At 35.0% G+C, this 24,084-nt stretch overlaps 1 protein-coding gene across 17 annotated transcripts in view; it reads left to right on the forward strand.

The window, feature by feature from the left end:
• Nucleotides 1–24,084, forward strand: part of rho-5 (rhomboid-5) — a 1,371,034-nt gene that overhangs the window by 44,980 nt on the left and 1,301,970 nt on the right. For 3 of the 17 annotated variants that reach the window (XM_067758085.1, XM_067758081.1, XM_067758082.1), the window contains one exon: nucleotides 11,880–12,033. The exons of the other annotated variants lie outside the window; for them this stretch is intronic. The gene's annotated coding sequence lies outside the window, so the exon portion shown is untranslated. The remainder of the gene's footprint in view (nucleotides 1–11,879; nucleotides 12,034–24,084) is intronic. 17 annotated transcript variants of the gene reach the window in all.

A 24,084-nucleotide genomic window follows, 5' to 3' on the forward strand; every position in this document is an offset into this window, starting at 1 on the left:
CGGACATATTATAACAGCACTTCCACAAGAATTTGTTACTATCACACAATTATAGATTTTATCCAAAATCCTCCGCTCACGAACAAGTTTAGTGAACTTAAAAAATTTTTGATAGAAAGATATTCACTTAGTGAAAATTCAGAGCTAGACAAAATTTTAAGTGATTCAGAAATGGGTGATCGAAAGCCCTCTGAGTTTTATCGGTCATTAATTTTCTTAGCCGGTTTAAATTTAAGTGAAAATATTTTAAAAAGAATTTGGTTGAGAAAACTTCCCAAAAATTGAAATGCCATTTTGGCTAGCTCAAGCTGTGACAATATTAATTAGTTAACAAAATTAGCAGATAACATTTTTGAAGTTATGAATAAAAACGAAGTTTTCTCAATAAATACAAATTCATATACAAAAGTTCAAAATTCGGTTGTTGAAAATTCAGTTAAAACCACTTCTTTAATGTGTGAAAGTTTTCAGAAACTTTCTTTGGTATTAGCAGAAATTAAAAAAGAAGTGTATCGGAATCAATCTAGGTCACATTCTAATTCTAGGAATAATTTTAGAAATTCTTTTAGGCATCGTTCTAACTCGCGTAATAATCCAAATTGGTTGTGTAGATTCCACTACAAATTTGGAAGTAATGCCAGGAAGTGTCAAAACCGTGTTCGTATAACAAAAACAAAGATTCAACAAACTAAATTCTTCGGTTGTTGCAGCGACGAAGAACGGAAAATTAGATTTTTCGACGCGTCGCTTATTTATTTCTGATTGAGAAAATAAACAAAAATTTTTAATTGATAGTGGAGCAGAAATTTCGGTATTACCCGCATCTAAATTTCCTCATACGAAACGTTCACACATAATTCTCACTGCAAGTAATGGCACAACAATTCCCACCTAAGGGAAAAGGCTTTTAAACGTAAATTTAGGTTTAAGACGTGAATTTCCCTTTACATTTTTGATTGCGGATATAGCCAATCCAATAATTGGCGCTGATTTTTTTTGTAAATATGGCCTCCTTATAGACATTAAACATAAACGTTTAGTAGATCCATTAACTAAACTCTCAGTTAATACAATATCATAATTTTGTGATATTCCATTACCTAAATTATTTGTAGTTGACAATAAATTTACAAAATTATTAAAAGAGTTTCTGTCACTTATTTCAGAGCCAGATTATACTAAACCTGTTAAACATACAACAGTACATCGAATTGTAACAGAAGTTAGTCTTCCATTTTCTAAGTCCAGGCGCTTAGATCCGGTAAAAAACAAAGTTGCGAAAACCGAGTTTGATTTCTTAGTTAAAACAGGAATTTGTCGGCCTTCAAATTCTTCAGTAGAATCACCACTTCATCTTGTACCTAAAAAATAGTTGAATGATTGGCGTCCATGTGGTGATTTTAGAAGATTAAATATTGTAACGATTTGAGCCAGATAAATCCAGATAAACGTCTGGTTCAATTTGTGAGCCAGATAATTTGTTAATTACTTCTTTTTAGTTTGGAAACGTTGCCTTTAATAAACCCAATTTTTCTAAAATAGATGTCGCTGCTTAGCTTTTCGCCGTATGAGTTAAATGAAAAACAGCGGCGGCATCTGCCTATCACATTTCACGTGTGCGAAAATTTCACAACATCTGCTTCTCAAGTCTCTCAATTATCCAGAGCATTCCCGTGAGAATTTAGCGTGTGCCGGAGCTGTAAAACTCACTGGATGACTGCAGTTATTTGCTTTGTTACAAACCGAAACATAAGAAGGCAAACGGTAAGCCGACATAGCAGGCGAAATCTCAGCATCAGAGGAGGAACATTTAGCTGTTGCTTCGGTGTATGAAACAGAAGAAGATAAACACGATGATAACCCTGTAGTGTCAGCAGCATAACCATTTGATTTATTGGAAGCAGCGACGCCAGCAGCAGCACCTTGTGTTGGTTGTGTAGTTTTCGTACACTTGTTAGAATTTCGCATGTTAGGCGAAATGCAGTTGGTAGGCGAGCCAACGAACTTACCGCGAGGATGCGTCTTCATTGCATTGCTGTTGTTGTCACAAATTATTTTTGCCATAGAAATATGATTGTTATTGGCACTAACAAATATTTGTTGGATTTCTGCCAATGATGAGTATACTTTATTAAACTCTGAGAGGCATGTTGATATTGTGCTATTCACGCAATTGTCACATTTAAACATTAGACTCGTGTTTGATTTTAAAATATTTCCTGTAAAATTATTTAATTTAGCACATTTTAAATGTACTTTATGACCAAAGATACCACATGTGATAAATTCGTCTCTCCCGTATTCTATATGACAGCTTATACACTTAAGCATTGCAAAATAGTTAGATACACGGAGAGATCAAAAACACGTCCGCACGCAACGGGTGATACTTTTACTTTAAAACTAAAAAAGTAAAATTCAAAAAATAAATTTAATTAGATAAAATAATATAATAAGATACATTTAAAAAAAGTCAAATAAATAGCAGAAAGAAAGGAAATAAACTAAATAAAATAAAAAAGTAAAATAAAGAAAGTAAAGGAAAGGAAATGCAAAAAAAGAAAGCAAGGAAAAGAAGCGAATGCAAAGGATATGAAAAAAAATGAACGGAAAGAAAAGTAAAAAGAAAATAAAATAAAATAAAATAGATGAAAAGAAAAGAAAAGAAACGAAAAGATCAAAAAAGAAAGAGAAAGAGGAAGAAGAGGAGATTAAAAAAAGGAAAGGAAGAGAAGGTCAGGCAGAAAGAAAGGTAAGGTAAGGAAAGGAAAGGAAATGAAAGGAGAGGTAAGGAAGGATAGGAAAGGAAAGGAAAGGAAAGGAAAGCAAAGGAAAAGAAAATAAAAGAAAAGAAAAAAGAAAATAAAAGAAAAGAAAAGTAAAGAAAAGAATAGAAAAGAAAAGAAAATAAAAGAAAAGAAAGTGGTTGAATTTTAGCCACTGGGCGAAAAGGAAAAGGAAAGGAAAGGAAAGGAAAGGAAAGGAAAAGAAAATAAAAGAAAAGGAAAGAAAAGGAAAGAAAAGAAAAGAAAAGAAAAGAAAAGAAAAGAAAGTGGTTGAATTTTAGCCCCTGGGCTAACTCTAGTTCATATAACTTAACATAGAAGCAATTCACAATATAACTTAAAATCTTAAGTAGTCTTTGTTGAAATACAACTCCTGTGAACGCTACATTAAGATGTGTGTCTTTACTAAATACACTTGTAATAAGGTGATTAGTAATAAGAACTAAATAATCTATATTTTTGAAATCACCAATTTTTATTAACTATCACTAGCTTTCTCTTTTAAAACTTAAAAAGATTATTAAACTGCTTGACAACAATTCAGCAGATCTGATATACAGACATATGTACAGAGCCAAATTTTATATGGGAAACAAGAGTAAAACATATGCGAATAGGAGGTATTGTTAATTTCTTAAAAATTTTATATATGACTTAATTTAATTTTTGTGTTTAAGGATATTTATTTTAAGACGTATACATACATACAAATTCGTTTGTAACCCTTCAACCATCGCCTTCAACCATGCGGGCCAAATCCCTCTCCCGGCGGAAAAGGCTTTGAAGAGATTTGCAAGGTATAATCGAAACAGCTGTCGCCTTGTCACGTTGTTTAAATTTTTCCCAAATTATTCAATAAAATAAAAATTAAAAATTGCTTCAAATAAATGTTTTCATATATTTAGGATTAATGAGGGAAATTCCAGCTTAATTCATACAAATAGATAACGCTGGTTAATTTTTTGTATTTCTATAAATAGAACAAAGCAAAATAGCAGTTTCTTTGAAACCTTCAAACAATAAAAGACATACCTTTGACACATGATAATATACGAAGTCTGTACTGTGCAAAGAATAAAATATGCAAAGAAGGCAATTGCGATAAGCTTACAACACTTAAGGCATGAAGTGGCTTAATGCGTTTGTTACCCTTTTTGTCCGTCACGTTGCTTGAATTTTTACCAAATTATTAAATAAATGAACGTACGATGTTAAATAATAGTATAAACTTATATCAATTTGCCAAATGGCAAAAGGCAGGCATAACAAGAAAGCGTGTCTAAGTTCGGGGGAAACCGAATATTATATATTCAGCGTGAGCTTTACTTGTACATTTTTTTCAGATAAATTACTTTTCTTATCCCACCGAGGCATATTTTAAACAAAAACTATTCCCAAAAAAGTAAGGGAATCTAAGTTCGGGTTGAGTCGAGATAAATATAGATTTCCATATATCAGAATGCTCAGGATGTAAAAACGAATTGATTGAGCCATATCCGTCCGTCTGCCCGTCCGTCTGGCTGTGATCACGATAACTTGAGTAAATATTGAGATATCTTATTGAAATTTAATATGGGTTCCTTGGCACTCATTTCCTATCGCTATTTAAAATCAGCGAAATCCATTGATAACCACGCCCACTTTTCATGTATAAAACATTTTGGAAAACGCAAAAGACCTAATTATTTAGTAAATAATACACTTAAAATGTTTAAATTTGTTCTAGGCCATTTTTACTAGAAATATTTCCTGTTATAAGCCTAATTTGTGCATCGAATTTTATTACGAGGGATTTATTTTTTTGAGACTCTAGAAATGTTGTGTAGTACTTGATCGAAATAGGGGCGTGGCACTCCCATTAAATAAAAAATTGTCTCCCATTTTTCTCTTACAATTAAACTGGGTGAAATATCATTGATACAAAACTAATTTTCGCTAATATATAGCTTGTTATTCTAGTCGAAGACCCTTTTACACATATTTCATATAAAAGTGGCGGCCGCCGTGGTGTGATGATAGCGTGCTCCGCCTACCACACCGAAGATCATGGGTTCACACCCCGGGCAAAACAACACCGAAATTTTAGCCAACAATATTTTGCAATTAGCAGTAAAGTTGTCTAAGCGAAGTCGTCCCTCGGCATTGTTTGGCTAGCACTCCGAGTGTATTCCTGCCATGAAAAGATCTCAGTCAAAACTCATCTGCCTTGCAGATGCCGTTCGGAGTCGGCTTAAAATAGGTAGGTCCCGTCCCGCCAATTTGAAGGAAAAATTAGAAAAAAGGAGCACGACGCATATTGGAAGAGAAGCTCGGCCCAAAATCTCGTCGGGGGTTATCGCGCCTTACATTTATTTTTATTTTTATATAAAAGTGGGGGTAGCCCTTTAGCCGACCCAGTCCATTTTTAATAGAACTATTTCCTATAAAGAAAGTATATGTTAATCTTTGTTCGGGTTATGCCCCTCGAAACATAGAAAATTTCTTAGTCAAAAAGAGACAGTGCAACGGCCATTTTCAAAAATTTAAACATTTTCTAACTTTTTGTTAATATTCCATTTAGAAAGTAAAATACCTTGATATTAAGCACTTTTTCGCAAAGGCGTTGCTTATTTTAATCATCTACGACCGTTTTAAAAATATTTTATATAAATGTGGGCGGGGACCTTAACTCGTCCATTTTTTCTAGAAATATTTACTGCTATAAGGAAAATATGTGTACCCAATCTTATTACAATCCGTTTATTATACTCAGCGTGCTTTGCACACGGCGTATATTAACTTTGATTGGATAACGGTTGGTTTTACAGGTATAAAGGAATCGAGATAGATATAGTCTTCCATATATCAAAATCATCAGTATCGAAAAAAATTGATTGAGCCATGTCCCTTCTTTCGTCCGTCCGTCTGGTTAACATGATAACTTGAGTAAATATTGAGAAATCTTTACCAAATTTGGTACACGAGCTTATCTGGACCCAGAATAGATTGGTGTTGAAAATGAGAGAAATAGGATGATAACCACGTCCACTTTTTATATATATAATATTTTTTAAAACACAAAAAACCTGATTATTTAGTAAATAATAGAATGTTGAAATTTGACGTGTGTACTCACATTTAAACTCTCGATAAAAGTTTGAGAAAAATTTTTAAAACGGGCGTGGCACCACCCACTTGTTATAATATCAATTTTACAAATATTATTAATCATAAATCAAAAATCGTTAAACCTATCGTAACAAAATTCAGCAGAGAGGTTGCCTTTACTATAAGGAATGCTTTGAAGAAAAATTAACGAAATCGGTTACGGAACACGCCCATTTTTATATAAAAGATTTTTAAAAGGGTCGTGGACGAATAAAATAAGCTATATCTTTGGAAAAAGAGCTTTATATCAATGGTATTTCATTTCCCAAGTGGATTTATAACAATAAATAGGAAAACCTTCAAATTTTAAAAATGGGCGTGGCACCGCCCCTTTTATGATTAAGCAATTTTCTGTTTCGAGAGCCATAACTGGAAAAAATTAACAGATCGTAATAAAATTGGGTACATAAATTTTCCCTTTAGCAGGAAATATATGGAAAAAATAGACGAGATCGGTTAAAGACCACGCCCGCTTTTATATAAAAGATTTTTAAAAGGGCCGTAGACGAAAATAATAAGCTACATCTTAGCGAAAAAAGCTTTGTATCAATAGAATTTTACTTTCTAAATTGGATTATAACTTTAAATTGAAAAACCCTAAAATTTTTGACTAAGCAATTTTCTATGTTCCGGGAGCCATAACTCGAAGAAAAATTAACGGATCGTAATAAAATTGGGTATACAAATTTTCCTTATAACAGAAAATATTCCTGGTGAAAATGGACGGGATCGGTTAAAGACCATGGCATCTTAGATATAAAACAAGTTTAAAAGGGTCGTAGACTATAATAATAAGCTATAACAAAAATAGGTTTGAATCAATTATATTTCACTTACCAAGTTTTATTGTAAGAGGAAATGGGGAGACATTTTTTGTTTAAACGGACGGTGCCATGTGTTATGTAGAGTAAAAGTAATTTATCTGAAATGAAATGTACAATTGAAGTTCACGCTGAATATACAATGTTCGGTTACACCCGAACTTAGACACATTTACTTGTTTTTTTTTTTTAGTTATGGCTGTTGAAACATAGAACATTGCTTAGTCAAGAAAGCCCATTTTCAAAATTTTCTATAGCCGATTTCGTTAATTTTTCTTCAAAGCTTTCCTTATAGTAAAGGCAAAGTCTCTGCCGACTTTTGTTATGATAGGTTTAATGGTTTAAGATTTACTAGTATCGCCTGTGGTCGAAATTCGACCAACTTGTATTTTTTCAACTCAGTCTATGCATCAAGTGTTGGAAATATAGCAAACTGGTCTAACTTACTTAAATTTTTCATTAAAATTTTGAACTTGATCAAAGGCTTTGTACTTCTTGATTGTATTTTCTTAAATTTTCTAGAAACTTTTCAAATGTAATTATAACGTTTTGGTATGGAGCTCCTTAAACAAAAATATAAAAATTATGTAAAATCAAATGAAACTGATATATAATTATTGTGATATTACTTGAAATTGAATTGAATAATAGCTTTTTCAACACCACCCGGAAGGTCCCCGTTTGCGCGCTACCGAAGATAGTTATGGGTGCTCGGTTCCCAAGTAGGCCTATATCACCCATATACATATATCGCCCATTTACTTCGATAGTGTCATAATTGAAAAAACGCGAACTTTTAGTTAAAAACGAAGAAATGTGCTAAAGGAATTTAGCCTATTTCACGCCACCCGTTAGGTATGCAATTGGCGCTTTACCGAGTTTAATTTTGTATAAATACATATGTAATATGTAAGTGTGACACAAAACGAAAATTTCGAGTAGAATAGAGGATACTTCCATAAAAATAAAAAAAAATAAAATATAAAAAAATTATGTAGTGAGAAAGAAGGCAGAGTTCACTAAAAAATTTTTTAATGAAAGAAAAAAAAATAAAGTACTTAAAGTGCGAAAAAATTAAGTGAAGTGAATAAACAGTTCCATATAAAAACGCAATAAGTGAAATTAGACTTTTTTCCGGGTTTTAATGTTATCATTGTGGAAATATGAAGATTCTAATGTTCCGATATTTAATGTTGGGATTCCCATTGAGATTTATGTACGTAATTAATTTGTATTAAATTTGTAAACACTCCATTTCATAAATATATATGACCATATCTACCATAAAATAACGTCTGTGAACGATGTAATACTAAGATATAACCAAGCAGAATAAATTAGAAAGAAAAGAAAAACAAACAACAACATTGAAATTATTCACGCAAACATATTTACTAAAATGAAATTAATTACATTACTTTAAGCGACATAAACAAATTAGGGTTCCGAATAATGGATATATAATCCAACAAAGTTAGCCTAATATACAACGTGAAATTTTCCGATTCAGTCAAGTTGCATTTAAATGATAATAAACTAAGTTGAAATAAAAAAATATATAATAAAATAAAATAAGAAATAAAATAAATTAGCATAAAAGACAATATAAAAAATGTAATGTTATATTTTTCTACCTTTTTTTTTTGTTCAGTATAAGACGTACTTTATCTAAAATGAGGATTAAATCTGCAAATGCAAAAACATTTTCGGGAAAATTTTCCATTAATTGTTATAAATAAATTTAGTTAGCTTCAACAAAAGTTAACTCATTATTTGTGATTTCATGTTTTTTTGAAAACAACTAAAATAAAAAACAAACAATCTGTTAAATAAAGACCTATGTATTTACGGTAAGTGAAATTTGCCACACATTCTATTTAAGATTTTTTGGTACGCTACAAATTCTTTTGAAAAAATTTTTTTGTGTTTTGGTAGAGGCTATTACAGCTAAGTGGCAACAATGGGAAACCACGTTTAAATCTTTCACCGTCTAGCGCGTGCGCTTATGTAGGTTGTGTAGAGCACTTACATAACTGGTCCACAGATGGCGCGCTTTTGTGCAAGAAAGTAAATATCGATATTTGGAGAGATTGTTGGATTTACAAAAAACTTTTTCTATTAATTATATACAAATAGAGTAATATTTGTTAACAAAAATAGTCCTATGCACAGCGGCTGATCCATACGAATCGATTCATATAACTTTTATATGATTTTACGTATGCTAACTATGCGAAACCGCCTGTCAATTGATTGTATGGAAATTTTGTTAGCCTATTAATATATAGATAGTGGGTAATATACTGCCTATGCAATAGGGCCGCCATGATGCCGGTTGCCGTTTTAACCTAAAATCAAAAACGTTTTTGGGTCTTTTTTTTTTTGTTTAATATACAACGTGAAATTTTCCGATGCAATCAACATGCATTTAAATAATAATAAACTAAGTGGAAATAAAAGATAATATAATAAAATGAAATAAGAAATATCAAAATAAATTAGCATAAAAGACAATATACACATTTTAATGTAATATCTTTGTAGCAAATTTATTTATTTTTTGTTCAGTATAAGACGTGCTATACCTAAAATGAGCATAAAATCTGGATATGCAAAAAACATTTTGGGTAAAATTTGCAATTAGTTGTTATAAATAAATAAATTTAGTTAGATTCAACGAAAGTTAACTCATCATTTGTGATTTCATATTTTTTTGAAAGCACCTAAAATAGAAAACAAAGAATCTGTTAAATAAAGACCTATGCACTTACTTGTAAGTAAAATTTGTTCAAAAAAATAGGCCGGTTAAGTTATTACTTCTCTTTAAAGTATCTTTGTGCGCTAACAATTATTTTAGAACAATTTTTTAAGGATTTTGGTGCAGACCAATATAGGTAAGTGGCAACAATGGGAAACTATATTTTATTTAAACTGAAAATGAGTGAGGCAGTAGTTCTCTCACCGTTTGGCGCATACGAATATGTACATACAAATGTATATGAAACATTTGAGCAACGCGACAATGCAGCTTTGGAATTTCGAATTAAGCGGGCTTTGTGAACATAATGGGTTCTACAGATGGCAATTTCGATATTTGCACAGATTTTCGAATTTACAAAAAAACTTCTTCTATTAATTATAAACAAATAGAGTAATATTTGTTAACAAAAATAGGCCTATGCACTGCGGCTGATCCATACGAATCGATTGATATAACTTTTATATGATTTTACGTACGCTAACTGTTCGAAATAGCCTGCCAATTGATTGTATGGAAATTTTGTTAGCGTATTAGTATATAGATAATTAATAATAATTGTAAAATTGATTTTAATACAAGTGGGCGGTGCCACGCCCATTTTCAGCATTTTTAATATAAAATCAAGTTTTTTGTGTGTTTTCAAAATAAAAAGTGGGCGTGGTTATAATCCGATTTCACGCGTTTTAAACAGCGATGGGAGATGAGTGCCAAGGAACCCAAATACCAAATTTCAATAAGATATCTCAAAATTTACTCAAGTTATCATGATTTCAGACAGGCGGACGGACATGGCTAAATCAATTCTTGTTTTCATCCCGAGTCTATATTTATCTCAATTAATTTGTGCCGTTATGTTACCAAAGTTAATATACTGTGTGTGCAACGCACGCTGAGTATAAAAATTATATAATATTTATGAAACAAAATATAAAACATGAAGGAACGCAGTTTATTGCTTTTTCCATTCATTGTTGTTTTCTGTGTACGCATGAATTTACGTCTGAAATGTTTGTTAAATATACAAAATTTTTGTAAACGAATTACCCTACAACTTTTACTTACATGCTTTACGAGTCATATATGAAAGCATTCACGGGATGTCTGAAGTTTGTTATACTCAGCTGAGCAGAGCTCACAGAGTATATTAATTTTGTTCGCATAACGGTACCCCGTAACGGCATAAACTAATCGAGATAGATATAGACTTCTATATATCAAAATCATCTGGGCGAGAAAAGAAATTCATCCATGTCCGTCCTTCCGTCTGTCCGTGAACACGATAACTTAAGTAAATTTCTTAGTGAAATTCGGTACGTAAGTTCCTGGGTACTCATCTCAGATCGCTATTTAAAATGAATGAACTCGGACTATAACCACGCCCACTTTTTCGATATCGAAAATGAAAAACCGAAAAAGTGCCATAATTCATTACCAAAGACGGATAAAGCGATGAAACTTGGTAGGTTGGCCTTATGACGAAGGATAGAAAATTAGTGAAATTTTGGACAATGGGTGTGGCACCGCCCACTTTTAAAAGAAGGTAATTTAAAATTTTGGAAACTGTAATATGTAATGTTGGATTACACAAGAATTTAGCTTTCCTTACTAGTTTTAATTTTAAGTCCTACTACCTCAGATTTTTTTGCGAATTCATGTTTTGTGGGAAAGCAAAGAAATTTTACGAAAATTCTCCGATTGTTTTTTTTTAGCAAACTACACTTAGTGCATCATCACGCAATATCAAATCCACTGCATGACAGTGAAAACATACTATTGGCCTTCAATTTGTAGGTATAGTCAAGCACATAAACCCTACATACTGAAAACTTCCAATAGGCCCTCAAAATCTGGAGTCAAAAGCCTCCTTTTCATAAGTTGATTCATATATTGGCTTACATATAACTTTATTTCTATTTGGTCTACGAACAAAAATTTCATGTCATGATTATTTTGGTAAAGAGTATATACAAAATATTATTGAAGATAATCCATCGTCAATTCTGATTCCAACAAGATCTGAGTTTCAAAGATTAGTTAAGGTTTTATTGTTTTCCTCTACGATTCAATATCTCTTCATGTCAAAATGTCAGTTCACACTGTAATATCCAACACTAATTTCTTAATATGGACATTCCTCAACCAAACAAAAAATAAAAGTTGTTAATATTTGAAGTTTTGCAACGCAAATAATGTTATTATAAAAGAAAAAGGCATTAAAGTTTGCTACTTTTGACCAACCTTTCAAACACTTTAAGGCTGGCTTTCTGGATAATAGCTGTAAGTGACCTTTTCGATTATGCTTGGAAGCCACAGAATTTTACTTTTTTTTTTAATTTAATTAGCTTTTGTAATCTTTCGTTACAGAACAAATACTATTCGTCTAGAAGTGGTTGTTGTTGTTGTTGTTGTAGCGATAAGGAAACTCCCCGAGGGCCTTGGGTCGTCTTAAAACACAATAAACCAACTTTGGAGCGATTTATTTCGTGATCTTCTCCAAAACTCGCTGGCTTTATTGAAAGTAGGTATTACATTTTTCTTTATTCCTTATTATTTTAATGTGCATTTAGTTAGTATAATAAAAAGTTTTAGTATCATTTCCCAGAGTTACAATTTCCCAGAAAACATACATATTTCAAACATTTTGCATTTTGAGTTACTGTACGAGTATTTATTACGGAGCCGCAAGGAATTTTGTGTGCAAAAATGTGCAGATGCAAAAAATCCATTGAAATTCGGCTGAGATATTTCACTTCACTGTTGGGCATTTTTGCACTATCATCATAAATTTAGTGATAGTGAAATTTGTTTTTCACTAACAATAAAATTTAGTGGTGGTGCAAATTTTTTGCTCTATAACTTGAAAATGTGCACAATGATCGAAAATTTACCATTTCATGACCTTTACCAAATAATATTGGAACTCTAGTAGGGAATATTTTAGTTATAAGCGCAGAATACATACATTTGCATTATTATAGATTATATTATTAGCTTTAATTTTGGTACATATATCCTTACATCAAAAGTTATAAATTTATTAATTTCGGGCGATAAACAGCGACGGAGTCGTGTGAATTGATTCGTTTATATCGATATTGTGGATAGCGTCACCGGTGTTGGATCGGCTAGGAGTTATCTTTTTAAGCGCAGAAAAAGGCCACTCATGAAAAAGGGGTTAAGGCCAGAAAGACATTTAACGCAGAAATACTGAAAATGACGTACTCTGTCCTCGATTAGCTTAATTTATTTGGGAGAAGCTAAGACTACTTTTGCATTATATTGGTAAAGCTATTTGTTGAGAAAAGTTAAAATTTATAAACGTTTTGCAAAAAAGGAGCTTTGGCAAATTTCGAATAAACAATGATGGGAAGGTTATATACATATATACGCACATCAATTGAAAGGTGTTTTCATAAGCTAGTTTATGGTTGTAAACATTTGTAAATCTGCATACTAGTTTTGGAGATATTTCGACTTAAAACGACAATAGTTTGACCTTTTGAAGTGGAATAGCCTGCAAAGTTTTTCTTTGCATTAACAAAGAAATACATATATCGTTGGTATAAACACAAAATTTTCTATAAGTTCCCTTTTTGTGACAAATTCTGTACTTTTACCATATATTGCTTTAGAATATCACTTGCATATTTATAACGGATATAAATGTTTATGTGTATGTTTATTTTTCCTTTACTTGTATGAATTTATTTTGGGGTTGAGCCTTTCATATAAATAATCCACATACATATAAGAACTTTCCCAAAGCCTTTAAATATTTTCCATATAGAAATACTTGTGAATGAGCTAATGCATCCTTAAAGTATATTATTATATTACAAACAAATTTAAGATACCAAATAGAGTAAGAAACGTTAAACTCAAAATCACTCTAATCGAGCCAGCTGGTTTTTGAAGACGGTTACCGACGCATAACCGAAATATAGTGGTATTAAAAATAAAAATAAACTAGTATTTTTATTAATAAATATATTGACCTCGAGCTGGCACACACAAAACCTATATTTTTATAGATATTGATTATCTCAGTCCCATTACAGCTTACTGTTTAAATGTGTGCGAGGTCTATGATAAATAATTAGTTTTACGTAAAAATCGGGGATTTTGCAAAACCTGCACTCAATGTGTTCTACCTGTCACTCCACGTATATATGAACGCGGGAATTATGCGGAAGTCTTACTTACTTATGGCCGTCAAACAAGGCGCGCCAGTTGCTTCTGCTCTCTACCAGCTGGGGCCAATTTGTCACACCAAGGGAGTTTAAAAAGTTTTCCACCTGGTCGTTCCAGCGGAGTGGCGGCAGCCCTCTTCGTCTGCTTCCACGGCGAGTTCCGACAGAAACACTTTCTGGGCCGGAGCGCCATCTTTCATTCGCATAACATGGCCTAGAAAGCGCAGCCGCTGCGTTTTAATTCGATGGACCATGTTGATGTCTGCGCAAAGCTCGTATAGCTCATCATTAAATCTTCTTCGGTACTCGCCGTCGCCAACGAGTAGAGGTCCCTAAATCTTTCGAAGAACTTTCCTCTCGAACACTCCCAGAACCCCTTCATCTGATGTTGTCATGGTCCATGCTTCTTAACCGCAGAGTGGGACGGGTACGATAGGTTACTTGTAGAGTATGATTTTCGTTTGCCGAGAGAGGACTTTACTTTTCAATTTCCGACCTATTCTTGAGTAGCATTTTTGGGCAAGAGTGATTCTTCGCTGGATTTCAGAGCTTATGTTGTTGTTATTGCTAATGCTGATTCCCAAATAAACGAAGTATTTTACTATTTCGAAATTATGGCTGCCAACAGTAGCATGGTTGCCAAGGCGCATATACGCTGACTCTTTGCTCGATGACAGCAAGTACTTCGTTTTGTCCTTTAGGCCGATGATATCAATGTAATTAGCATATGGCAGTAATTGCACGCTTTTATAGAATATTGTTCCACAGCAGTTAAGTTCTGCAGCTAGTATAATTTCCTCCAGCATCAAATTAAAGAAATCGCACGATAAGGAGTCGTCCTGTATCAAACCTCATTTAGTTTCGAACGGTTCGGAGAGGTTCTTCCGAATTCTGACTGAGCTGATGGTGTTGCTCAACGTCATTTTGCACAGCTGTATAGTTTTGCGGGGAAACCAAATTCAGACATAATGGCATATAGGCAACTCCTTTTCGTGCTGTCGAAGGCGGCTTTAAAATCGACGAAGCTGTGATGTGTGTCGATTCTTTTTTCGCGGTTTTTTTTTTTTTCAAGATTTGGCGCATTGTGAAAATCTGGTCGATGGTAGATTTACCAAGTCTGACGCCGCACTGATAAGGTCCAATCAGCCGATTCACGGTGGGCTTCAATCGTTCGCACTTTACACTTGGCAGGACCGTATATGCGATATTAAGAAGGCTGATTCCACGATAGTTGGCGCAGTTTGCAATATCCCCTTTTTTGTGCACTGGGAAAGAACACATAGATTCCAATCGTCGGGAATCCCCTCGTCCGACCATATTTTGCGAAGAAGCTGATGCATGCGCCTTACCAACTCCTCGCCGCCGTACTTGAATAGCTCCACAGGCAGTCCATCAGCGCCCGCGGCCTTGTTGTTTTTCAGTCTGGTTATTGCTATTCTGAATTCATCATCATCGGGTGGGGGGACATTTATTCCATCATAATCGATTGCGAGATCGGCTTTGTCATCCCTGTGTGGGTTGTAGCGATAAGGACACTCCCCGAAGGCCTTGGTGCGTATTGTCGATGTTGATAGTCCTTTGCCGCCCTCCCACCCCTTAGATCCCTCAGGAATTCGGGATCACCAGAGCCTCAATTGTTAATGAAACACGATTCGCCACGGGAAGATGAGCTTGGCAATTGGGTTGGAGGAGCTATATATTGAGCTGGCAACCCCTTGAGTTCTCATGGGTGAAAGCTCATATCGGCATCATGGGCAATGAGCTTGCTGATGAAGCGGCTAAAGAAGCAGCGGCGCTAACAACAACTCCCTCATATTACTCATGTCCATTTAGCTACGCTAAGCGTCATGAACGTCAAAAGATTGCTGAGACAGTGAGTGAGGCATAGTGAGTTTATAAACGAACCAACCGGAAGCGGCACTAAAGTATCCTTTCAATCACCTGCGGAAGCGGAAAGTTATAGTCAAATGCTGGGCATATCTTCCGAAATTTTATTTTATTTATTTATTTTATTTATTTAAAATTATAGTCGATTCAAATACAAAGCGGTCGACTGCTAAAAATTTAAAGTAAATTGTATATAATTATACACATTACAATTTCTATGATAATATACAGAAAGTAATGTTATTTAAGGATTTATATAAGTGCCCCCAGTGGCGGGTCATCGTGAGGAGCTCAGAAGGGAGCTTACGCGAGGTGCTTAGAAAGGAGCTCTGTGCCCATAAGGGGGCTGACGCGACGTGCTCATAAAGGAGCCGGATGCCCAGTAGGGGGAACGCGCGAACTGGTTGAAGTACCGATGTATTCAATATCCAATATCCTTATACGATATTGTGCCTGTTTTCTACGGAAGAAATAATAATTCCAGCATGTTAAAAAATTAATTAGCTTGTATCTCTTGGTTTAGATAGGCGACTATTGCATTACGTATAGTGGCAAAAGTACATTCAAGACTGATACAGCTATACAAGTCATTGTAGTGCAGAGGATTATTTTTAGCAAAGTTTCAACGAAAAAGGGGTAAATAAAAAGGAACGTAGTGTCTGGAAACTCTAGGAGAAACTGTAAAAAACAATCGGCTGAGAAGGTCAATTTCCCCAATAATGAGCTTATGGATGAACAACCAGTAATATTCTCCGGTTTCCAGAGTTGGTAAGCTAATAAGAAGAAGTCTATTTCTGTATGGTGGAAGCTGGAGACTTGACTCCCAGTTAAGGCCACATTTGGTTTCATTAGGTGAAAAGTCATATGCTTACATTTAGAGCAATTTAAAGATAGTAAGTTAGTTATGCAGCAACAATGGAATGAGTCAAAGTCGGCCTGAAGAAGATCCAAGGAACTCAAATCGGTAGGAGAGTAAGTATAGCAAATTTTTACATCATCCGCACACATTATAATATGGGAATGTAATATTATCTGTGGCAAGTCGTTTATGAAGTAATCTTTATAACAAAGCTGATTAAGACGGTGAAAGTTAGAACGAGCTATTAGATATTTAGAGAAGTTTGCAGATGTTCCAGTTTTCTTGAATCTCTTATAAAGCCTAGATTTGATGTTATTGCTTTGAAAACCAAGGCGGCTTATTCGAACACAGGGTATAGCGAGTAGGAATACAGGTATCAATGAAGCCGTCAAGTGTACTGTAAATTTTGGAGATTGCCGAATCGACATCATTGCATGCATAGAGATCCAAACAATCATGGGAAGCCAAGAGATCATTAAGCATAATGAAATTCGCTTTGTAGAAACATCTAGAAGGGGGTCGATCCTGTACTTGAATCCTGCGGGGTAGACTGATATCAAGTGATATCTCAAGCGTAGGGTGCAGAGGGTCTTCTGGAAAGGATAAAAGTGGAATTTGAGTACGGGCAGTACCCACCGAGCCTTCCACAAATACTAAATCCAGCATTTTGTTTCTACTATTTGGAACGTTGTTAATATGGAGAAGAGATGAGTCTAACAGGCATTTGAGAAAATCGTGTTGAACAGTGGGATTTAAAAAGTTTGAATCACTCATATTAAGGCAACTAACTGTTGGAAAGTTAAAATCACCAACAACAAAAGTCGATCATTATCACAGTCGATCATTATCACCTAACTGCGAACGCAAATCGCAGATGACCGAGCTATGACTAGCATAAACATCCATATCCGAACAAGGTGGAATGTACGAACAGCAAGCAATTACGCTATAGGTACCGAATGAAAGCCTAACTGCTATGAATTCGATATGAGAGATATTGTCCAGGAAAATCAACTCATATGAGAGGTTAGAATGAACAGCAATAAGGACACCTCCCGATCCAGAAATGCGGTCACACCGATAAACAGCATATTTATTTGAAAATACCTCAGAATTGAAATTATATTAATTTTTGGATTTGGATTAACCGCTATAACAGGTTCAGCCCTCGGCTTCCTGGTAAATAAGTGTACCACCATATGTACAGGCCAAAAAGAAGGATCAAGCACCTTGTCGAAGAATGCATCAGAAACAGATATTTTAAACGAGGAAATGTCTCTCTCATACTTAAAGCTAAATTTATAAATATTGATGTTACTGGTGGGCGCGACACCAAGCTTAGAGCAAACATAATTAGCAACGTCATATTCCGTTAGAGATGCATGTAGCCGTGACACAAATATGGCCCTACGAGGTGTCACAGCAGTCACCCGCGTAGTAGTAGCAGGTAGCACACTAGAAGATGGAGCTACTGTAAGAGAAAGGGCAGTTAATGCGCTGGTTGGCCTAGCGTTGTTGTTCGAATCGGTCAGTGACGTTTGGTTGCTGGCAGCCACAATTGTTGCCAAACTGTCTGTTACTGTGGTTGTAGGAGGTAGAGAAACACAAATCCTAACAGGTCACAGCTATTGGAAGGCATATTTAAAACGTTTTAAAATCATCGAAGAAGATACATGTCCATGTGACTCGACAACATCACAAACAATCAATCATCTTTTGATTGACTGTCCAGCCTATGAACGAGCCCGAAAACCTCATGCAATACTATGTGATGAGCTCGGTGTACGACCATACAACATTATGGAAGTCGTTAGACACAAGCAACTAATAAAATCACTTAATAAATTCGTTTATACTATTATTAGTACTCTAAAAACTTTTAACGCATAGATTGTTATTTGATAAATTTTCAATGCTTGCTATTAAATTTTAAATTGTAATATATTTTTGCTTGTATCCATTCGCAAGCAGTATTATTTTAATACTATTTATAACTAATAAGGATACATACATACCAATATTGTAAAAAGTTATCATACAGTAACATAAGATTGTAATCACAAAGTTAAAATAATACATTCCTCGAAGCTCAGTTAGCGTGCAGAGACAAAGGAAAAAAGGCCCCTTGAGAGGGTTGTTCTACACCACCCCTTGAATCAATTTGCTGTTTTAGTCGCCCCTTACGACAGGCATACCTACCACGGGTATATTCTAAGCCTCCTAACCGGCTGAGGCCCTTGAAGTGATCTCAGGTGAATTTCAATGTGTTTACATTTTTACACACAAAGTTGCGTGTGTCTTTTAATAAATACCCTTTCTTATATGTATATAATATTCGGGCCAACTCAAATGAAAAATCATTGAAAGGTTCATGTTTTCCTGGAAATTATAACCCAGGGACCAGGAACAGACTGCCTTTCTTCTTAAAACACAATAAACCAACATTTCGTCATCTTCTAAAAACTCGCCGGCTTTACTGAAGGTATTGCACTTTCCTTTATTCTTTATTATTTTAATGTGCATTTAGTTAGTATAATAAAAAGCTTTTAATATCATTTCCCAGAGTTACAATTTCACAGAAAACATACATTTTTCTAACATTTTGCATTTTGAGTTAATGTAGGAGTATTTATTACGAAGCCGCAAGAAATTTTGTGTGCAAAAATGTGCATATACAATAAATCCATTGAAATTCGGCTGAGATATTTCACTTCAGTGTTGGGCATTTTTGTACTATCATGATAAATTTCGTGATAGTGAAATTGGTTTTTGGCTAACAAAAAATTTTAGTGGTGGTGCAAATTTTTTTTGCTCTATAACTTGAAAATTTGCACAATGATCGAAAATTTACCATTTCAAGACACTTACCAAATAATATTTGGACTCTAGTAGGGAATATGTTATAAGCGCAGAATACATACATTTGCATTATTATAGATTATATTATTAGCTTTAATTTGGTACATATATCCTTACATCAAAAGTTATAACTTTATTAATTTCGGGCATAAACAGCGCTGGAGTCGTGTGAGTTGATTCGTTTATATCGATATTATGGACAGCGTAGCCGGTGTTGGATCAGCTAGGGGTTATCTTTTTGAAGCGCGGACAAAGGCCACTCATGAAAAAGGGGTTAAGGGCAGAAAGACATTTAACGCAGAAATACTGAGAATGACGTACCCTATCCTCGATCAGCTAATATCGAAATTAGGCCCAAATTTGTATATAGACTTTGCATTGTATAAGTAAAACTATTTGTTGAGAAAAGTTAAAATTTAAAAATGTTTTGCAAAAAAGGAGCCTTGGCAAATTTCGAATAAACAATGATGGGAAGTGTTTAGGCCACAAGCCTAAATATGGCGGTGCACCCTCGTATGGCTTTACTTTTCTTTTCATTTATTCATATCGGTTTATACGGATAACCGTTTACCCCGCCGGATAATAGTTAAGTCTAGGATTCGGCGGTGGCCGCGAACTAAAGTGGTTTTACCTCTTTCACTTCTTTTGCGAGCGTTTAAAAAACCGCCAGCAGCCAAGTCACCGAAGGTAAGTCATTTTACTCAAAATTATAAAATTCATTTTATACACTTCCGTAAACTCAAATCCTGAATTGTTATTAATTGGAATAACTCTGAATTTGCATTCACTTTCGCTTCAAAAAACATTATTGTGTACTTTTTATAACGAATTCGTTTGTGTATTTTCTTTTCTTTTCTCCACACCATTATTACGAGCGCGCCCTATCTGTGGTCTTGCCGCCGTAACATTTGGTCCTTCGAGCCGAGGAAATTAATATTCAGACATATTCTTCAAAAACCACAAAGAAATCAGCAAATTTTGAGATTTGAAACATCATTTTAAAAGCATTTATCAGCATTAAATTCAACCAGCAGCCGACGAGAAAACCAACTAGCACAAAATTTTTGGCAACTCGTTATCACACATAACATCACATTCAGTCCATTAATATCGAGATCACAACATCATACAGTCCATTATCACATCATCACAATAACACCACATCAACAGTCCACATAACATCATCATATCAGATCACACATACATTATCAAAACCTTGGTTTTCAGACTACAAAATTTCTGTAAGGTAAGTGGTTGGTTTTGGTGCACATTTTTTTATATACGAACTAACGTATCGAGTGAATTTGTGATATCCATTTGCAAGTCAAAGCAAGTGGAAGTTCATTGTGTTTTAAACGCACACCTTTTGATTATCGGCTAAGTCCCCCACCAGTGGTAAGACTTTTCCGACACTTGAGTTGTCAGTGGATTTTTTTCTCCTTTTGCAACAAAATTATCACTGCACTGTGCAACCCCACTCTGTTTCTATTGACAGTATTTTCGGTTGTGATTGATTTTCGGCAACATTCTACATACACTATCCCATGCAATGATATACCACAATATTCAGACAGTCAGAATATTCTGCAACCACAAAAATTTTTCTAAAACATTTCATCTTCGATGGGTGGCTAGTAGTCGTTTTTTTAAACGCGACAAGCAATCAGAGAATTGTTGCAAATCGCTCATTTGTGAATACACTTAATTTTTATTAATTCGAAGGCATTTAGCTAATTGCGTTATTTTTGAACGGAATTCAGTTTATTAATCGATTTGCGAGCTGAAATAATACCAAACGCCAAAAAAGTATCACTACGTTGGGTGGTTAGTGGCTTAATCACACAATTATCTATATCACTTTATATTATATAGCTTGTATTTTTTCTCAATTTTTTTCTTAATAAATATTTTAAATCGTACGTTTTCCATGTCACGTTGGATATACAAAATTGATTTCTTTATATTGGGAAAGATACCCTGGTTGGCTACTCAGGAATACTCATCAGCGTTCACATCACACTTTTTGTATACACATTAAATCCTCGTCGGGATTTCTATCTGTGTTTCACATCACTAGGTATACGCATTAAATCCTCGTCGGGATTTCTATCTGTGGTTCAAATTTCTAGGTTCCACACATTAAATTCACATAAGGATTTCGATTTGTGTTTCAAATCGCGAGGTTGACACACTATATCCACATCGGGATTACTATCTGCGTTTTAAAACCTTTTTTAGACACGCCGAATTTTTGGAAAATATTTCTATCTGTGTCCAACACACTTGTTAAGCCATATTAAATAAATGAATTAATATTGAAATACGCATTTGCGTCAATGCGTTAAACATCCTCGTCAGGATTTCTATCTGTGTTTTAATATCACCTGATACACATTAAATCCTCTCCAGGATTTCTATCTGTGCTGCATATCACTACATACACAATAAATCCTCCTCAGGATTTCAATCTGTTATTTCACTTTACACACACTAAATCCTCATCAGGATTTCTATCTGTGGTTTACATAATTATCTTACTTTGCTTACCGCACTAAATTCACATAAAGATTTCTATCTGTGTTAACACATTCAAAAAGATCAGAATTTCAATCCGTTTGTTTTTAAGGATTCTACTTAGACACAATTCAATTTCACCAGGATTGATAGCTGTACCACTAAAAAAAAAAAAAAAAACACTTATAGTTTTTGCTGCGGTTGCATAGACACCAACGCCACTATGTCGTTTACCTCCAAGCTCGACACCTTTAAAGAAACAAGATATTCAAATTAATAAAATCAATGGAGACTTTTATTAGATTGGCTGATCCCATAGTCGAGTTTGAACAAGATTTCAACTCCACCCCGGCCGAATTCCGGAACAAGCACACCCTTGTACTACTGCAAGAAGAGCTAAGGGCACTATGGAAGAAGACCAAGTCTACTCAGCAATCCTGAGCTGTCCAAAGAGGAACTCAGCTCGCTAAGAAGAAAAAATAAAAGTTGCTTCGCATGCTACCTGTAATGCATGTCTGCTGTGGCGACTGAAGTCGAAGCTATCACCCCACAGCCAGCAAAAGATGAAGCAAAGGATGAAGACTCTTCCCTCCGGAGACATAAAATGCGGCTTCCGCCTTGCGATACGGATGTATTTAAAGGCGACTATCTTTCCTGGCCGGCTTTTAGAGATATGTTAACGGCCATTTACATCCACAATACCGATCTGAAAGATGTCGAGAAATTATATTATCTGAAACAAAAAACCCAAGGGGAGGCAAAAGAAATAGTGGGCAGGTGCTCGTTAACAAACGAGGGTTTTGCAACCGCCTCGAAAAATCTAAGCGACAGGTACGAAAACAAGCGTATTCTAGTCAACACACAACTTAAACTTTTATTTAACCTGACGGCAGTCGAACAGGAGTGTGGAACATCAATTAAAACATTGCAACGGGAAAACAACAATTGCATTTCTGCGCTGCAATGTCATAACATTGACATCACAAATTGGGATGCAATTATAACGTACTTGTGTTCAACAAAACTCCCCGAATCTACCTTAGCGCTTTGGGAGCAGGCCGTGGAAAGAAAACCCGATATACCGAAATTGGAGGATATGGACAAATTCCTGTCCAATCGCTTCCAAACATTAGAAACAGTTTCTGATCTTAGGGGTAACAAAACCACAAAAGCAACCAAAAGTCAAAATTCGAATTCTCGGAAAAATTCTACAAAACTTGGGGTTTACCAAGCCAGCGTACCAAAATCGGCATGTAAGATGTGCAACAGTACGGAGCGCAAATTACGAAATTTCCAAAAATTCCGTAGGTTGTCCACATCAGGAAAAATCGAATTTGTAAAAAACAATAGTTACTGTCTGAATTGTCTCTCGGGTGGACAAACCGTGACACGATGCACTAGCCAATTCAATTGCACCACGTGCCATGCAAGGCACAACACCTTGCTCCATCTTCCCGCAACACAATCAAAGAAAACTCCTCAAAGGTGAACTCAAAACGCCACCGACAACACAAGATAATGCTAATAATGTAAAATTTCAACCAATTGAAAATTGGGATATGTTAATGATGAAGGTGCGTGGATCGATTCCAAGATTAAAACACGATAGGAATTCTATGAACTAACCTTTATTGAATTCACTGATAGATGCAAAAGTTTAACGATTTTTCCCCGAATCCATCGTTGAGAGCCGGAATAGTTACGGGTGATTACCTTTTCCCCTACATCAAATTTTGCTTTGTTTCCACTATTTTTATTTTTGCCCGGCAATAACGCTGCCAATATGATTCTCGGTTGACGACCATGCAACAGCTCTGCCGGCGACTTGCCTGAAAGCGGATTAGGCGCTGCTCGAAATGTAGCCAAATATTTGTACAAGGCACGTTCAGTATGATGCTCCTCTCTCATTATCTTCGTAAATGCCTCTTTGAATGTACGTACTCCCCGTTCTGCAAGTCCGTTTGAAGCCGGATGAAAAGGGGCAGTTGTGAGATGTTTTATAGCGTTACGTTCACAAAATTTTTTGAATTCATGCGATGTGAACTGAGTGCCATTATCTGTTACGATGGTTACCGGCAGCCCTTCCACGGAAAATATGCACTGAAGTGCCGCGATAGTTGTCATTGTGGTTGCTGCGGACAACTCTATTGTATATGGAAATCTTGAATATGCATCTACCACAATGAGCCCCATACGGCCAAATCCAAATGAATTCTTTCCCAAGGACCCGTCGGTTCAGGCCAGGGTGAAAATGATTGTT

The sequence above is a fragment of the Eurosta solidaginis genome, chromosome X, assembly GCF_040869045.1.
Source record: "Eurosta solidaginis isolate ZX-2024a chromosome X, ASM4086904v1, whole genome shotgun sequence".
Classification (NCBI taxonomy): domain Eukaryota; kingdom Metazoa; phylum Arthropoda; class Insecta; order Diptera; family Tephritidae; genus Eurosta; species Eurosta solidaginis.